This window comes from Anopheles coustani (assembly GCF_943734705.1).
Source record: "Anopheles coustani chromosome X unlocalized genomic scaffold, idAnoCousDA_361_x.2 X_unloc_33, whole genome shotgun sequence".
Lineage (NCBI taxonomy): Eukaryota > Metazoa > Arthropoda > Insecta > Diptera > Culicidae > Anopheles > Anopheles coustani.
Genome location: NW_026525141.1, coordinates 137,501 through 142,054, shown reverse-complemented (window position 1 = coordinate 142,054; position 4,554 = coordinate 137,501). Strand labels below are relative to the sequence as shown.

Below are 4,554 nucleotides of genomic sequence, written 5' to 3'. Positions count from 1 at the left end.
GGATGCCTGAAGATTCCGTGAAGTTCTCCCCTGGTCCACGCTGCCTCGGCAGTCCTGGGTAAAATGGAATATTTCCAGCTTGCCCTATAGTGGAAGAGGACTATCCAACAATACAAAGTCAAGACCTCCGGGTTGAGACTTTCCGCGTCGGTGGTGTCGCGCACCGCCTATCCGAAAGATGGTGTAACAGGGGTGTTCGATCAGCAATGGTCGGATGCCCCGTCATAGTCCAACTATGACAACCAAAGTCAAGACCTCCGGGTTGAGACTTTCCGCGTCCGGAGGTACGCGTACCGCCTACCCGAAAGATGGTGTGCTTCTGGGGTATTCGATGAGTCGGATACCCCGTCGTAGTCCAACTATGACAATACAAAGTCAAGACCTCCGGGTTGAGACTTCCGCGTCGGAGGTGCGCGCACCGCCTACCCGAAAGATGATGAATCAGGGGTGTTCGATCAGCAATGGTCGGATGCCCCGTCGTAGTCCAACTATGACAATCAAAGTCAAGACCTCCGGGTTGAGACTTTCCGCGAGTACAAGCATAAAGGAACACGGACCAAGCCGTACCGAGAGAATCGGTACTAGAGCCCTTGTGGTTCTACATTGAGAGAGCCCTCGTGGTTCTCATTAGGGGCTTTATGCAAGTCGTACTCAATACTGTGGTGTGAAGTATAAAGTAGTCCTCGCCTGGTCCACGCTGCTTCGGCGGTCCTGGGTAAGATAGTTAATTCTAGCTTGCCCTATAGTGGAATGAGGACACTTAATGCTTCGTCTTTTAGCGGCGGCTAGACTCCTCCTCACGGGGAACGAGTTGACGCGCACAGCGGCGGCTTACGCACTATGGCAATCATGGATGCCTGAAGATTCCGTGAAGTTCTCCCCTGGTCCACGCTGCCTCGGCAGTCCTGGGTAAAATGGAATATTTCCAGCTTGCCCTATAGTGGAAGAGGACTATCCAACAATACAAAGTCAAGACCTCCGGGTTGAGACTTTCCGCGTCGGAGGTGCGCGCACCGCCTATCCGAAAGATGGTGTACCAGGGGTGTTCGATCAGCAATGGTCGGATGCCCCGTCATAGTCCAACTATGACAACCAAAGTCAAGACCTCCGGGTTGAGACTTTCCGCGTCCGGAGGTACGCGTACCGCCTACCCGAAAGATGGTGTGCTTCTGGGGTATTCGATGAGTCGGATACCCCGTCGTAGTCCAACTATGACAATACAAAGTCAAGACCTCCGGGTTGAGACTTCCGCGTCCGGAGGTACGCGTACCGCCTACCCGAATGATGGTGTGCTTCTGGGGTATTCGATGAGTCGGATACCCCGTCGTAGTCCAACTATGACAATCAAAGTCAAGACCTCCGGGTTGAGACTTTCTAAGAGTACAAGCATAAAGGAACACGGACCAAGCCGTACCGAGAGAATCGGTACTAGAGCCCTTGTGGTTCTACATTGAGAGAGCCCTCGTGGTTCTCATTAGGGGCTTTATGCAAGAAGTACTCAATACTGTGGTGTGAAGTATAAAGTATAGAGTCCTCCACTGGTCCACGCTGCTCCGGCGGTCCTGGGTAAGATAGTTCATTCTAGCTTGCCCTATGTGGAAGAGGACTCAATACCCTACCTGTTGAGCTTGAAACAAAGTCATCACTTGGGCATGCTCATATTGCCATACACAATTACATTATATTCGAATGAGCATGCAAGCGACCCTATATAGACCGAACCAAAACGATAGATACCGCCGTAGTTCACCCCCACCAAGTGATGACTTCAGTATGGCTAGTGTGTGAAGTATAAAGTATAGTCCTCCCCTGGTCCACACTGCTTCGGCGGTCCTGGGTAAGATAGTTAGTTCTAGCTTGCCCTATGTGGAAGAGGACACAATACTTAATACTTAGAGTACAAGCATAAAGGAACACGGACCAAGCCGTACCGAGAGAATCGGTACTAGAGCCCTCGTGGTTCTACATTGAGAGAGCCCTCGTGGTTCTCATTAGGGGCTTTATGCAAGTCGTACTCAATACTGTGGTGTGAAGTATAAAGTATAGAGTCCTCCACTGGTCCACGCTGCTCCGGCGGTCCTGGGTAAGATAGTTCATTCTAGCTTGCCCTATGTGGAAGAGGACTCAATACCCTACCTGTTGAGCTTGAAACAAAGTCATCACTTGGGCATGCTCATATTGCCATACAATATTCCATTATCTACTAATGAGCATGCAGCTATATGATTATAACCTGTAAACGATTACCCCGCCGTAGTTCAGCGCTTCAACCAAGTGATGACTTCAGTATGGCTAGTGTGTGAAGTATAAAGTATAGTCCTCCCCTGGTCCACACTGCTTCGGCGGTCCTGGGTAAGATAGTTAGTTCTAGCTTGCCCTATGTGGAAGAGGACACCATACTTAATACTGTGGTGTAATGAACAAAGTATAGTCCTCCACTGGTCCACGCTGCTTTGCAGTCCTGGGTAAGATAGTTAATTCTAGCTTGCCCTATGTGGAAGAGGGCATACAAGACAAAGTATAGTTCTCCCCTGGTCCACGCTGCTTCGGCGGTCCTGGGTAAGATAGTTAATTCTAGCTTGCCCTATGTGGAAGAGAGCATACATGAACCAAGAACGAAGGTTATGATCGAGGAATGATTCGACAACTAACCGATGGTATGAAATGTGAAGAATTCAAGCAAGCACACAATCAAGTCATCACTTGGGCATGCTCGATAGCCAACCTCATGACATTAACCTAGTAGAGCATGCAAAAACCAATATATATGTAAACGATGCCCCTCCCTAGTTCAGCGCTTCAACCAAGTGATGACTTCAGAATGGCTAAATCAAATCGGTTCAAAACATACCATCGGTACCCTATTGAAACACACAAGTCGATATCAAACCTCATGATTGTGTAGTCCTCCACTGGTCCACGCCGCTTCGGCCGTCCTGGGTAAAATGGAACATTCCAGCTTGCCCTATGTGGAAGAGGGCACATTACTCAATACTGTGGTGTGAAGTATAAAGTTCAGTTCTCCCCTGGTCCACGCTGCTTCGGCGGTCCTGGGTAAGATAGTTCATTCTAGCTTGCCCTATGTGGAAGAGGACACTTAATACTTCGTCTCTAAGCGGCGGCTTGACTCCTCCCTACGGGGAACGGGTTTACGCGCACAGCGGCGGCTTACGCACTATGGCAGTCATGGATGCCTTACGTTTCTATGAAAAGTGTGTTCCTCCCCTGGTCCACGCTGCTTCGGCAGTCCTGGGTAAGATAGTTAGTTCTAGCTTGCCCTATGTGGAAGAGGACACGAAGACTTACTGTGGTGTGAAGCATAAAGTTCAGTTCTCCCCTGGTCCACGCCGCTTCGGCCGTCCTGGGTAAAATGGATTCATCCAGCTTGCCCTATGTGGAATGAGGACACTTTATGTTTCGTCTCTAAGCGGCGGCTTGCTCCTCCCTACGGGGAACGGGTATACGCGCACAGCGGCGGCTTACGTTATGGCAGTCATGGATGCCTTACGTTTCCATGAAAAGTGTGTTCCTCCCCTGGTCCACGCTGCTTCGGCAGTCCTGGGTAAGATAGTTAGTTCTAGCTTGCCCTATGTGGAAGAGGACACGTAGACTTACTGTGGTGTGAAGTATAAGGTTCAGTTCTCCCCTGGTCCACGCCGCTTCGGCCGTCCTGGGTAAAATGGATTCATCCAGCTTGCCCTATGTGGAATGAGGACACTTTATGCTTCGTCTCTAAGCGGCGGCTTGCTCCTCCCTACGGGGAACGGGTATACGCGCACAGCGGCGGCTTACGCAAGTTAGTCACCCTCGGCAGTGGATCACTCGGCTCATGGATCGATGAAGACCGCAGCTAACTGCGCGTCATAATGTGAACTGCAGGACACATGAACATTGATAAGTTGAACGCATATTGCACGTCGTGGGAACCTACCATGATGTACAGATGACTGAGCGCTTATATTTGAGAAATGTATCGCATACATTTAACTACGCCGTGACACCCGTCACGAGACGTGCACCATGATGTTAACTAGGGTCGCGACGACCCGCTAGCATTAAAGAACCCGTGGTTTACAATATACTGGCATTGGAATTCGAAGTATTTAGAGCGTCCGTGTTCCCGCGTGAGGCGGAAGTACGAGGAGAAGGCGTGCTTGTGGTGTCTGTGGTGGTGTTTACTGATGTCTAGCTTCAGCTTATTTATTTATTTAAATAGAAGCGAAGATGTCAAAGTAGCGTCGAAGCAGCAGCGGTAGCACAAATGATTCAAGTATGGAAGTTGACCAAAGGAACACAAACAAACTAGCGTATGGGCAATGGAAGGTATCAGTGAGTTAAACCACACGCGGGCTAACAGCCCGTTAACCGAGTCCAACGGTACATATTGGACATTGAAACAAAGTAGTCGCAAGCCAGATGTGACGATAACAACCGCAAGGTACATAAGCCTCAGTTCATGTGTGACAACCCCCTGAATTTAAGCATATTAATAAGGGGAGGAAAAGAAACCAACCGGGATTCCCTGAGTAGCTGCGAGCGAAACGGGAGAAGCTC

The 4,554-nt window shown here is 49.7% G+C and overlaps 1 non-coding gene and 1 pseudogene across 1 annotated transcript; both read left to right on the top strand.

The window, feature by feature from the left end:
* Nucleotides 1-3,802: 3,802 nt before the first annotated feature.
* On the top strand, nt 3,803-3,957 carry LOC131270482 (5.8S ribosomal RNA). Its single transcript, XR_009179548.1, has one exon. It is a non-coding gene; the product is annotated as a 5.8S ribosomal RNA (ribosomal RNA).
* Nucleotides 3,958-4,444: 487 nt separating this feature from the next.
* Nucleotides 4,445-4,554, top strand: part of LOC131270480 (large subunit ribosomal RNA) — a 7,035-nt pseudogene continuing 6,925 nt past the window's right edge.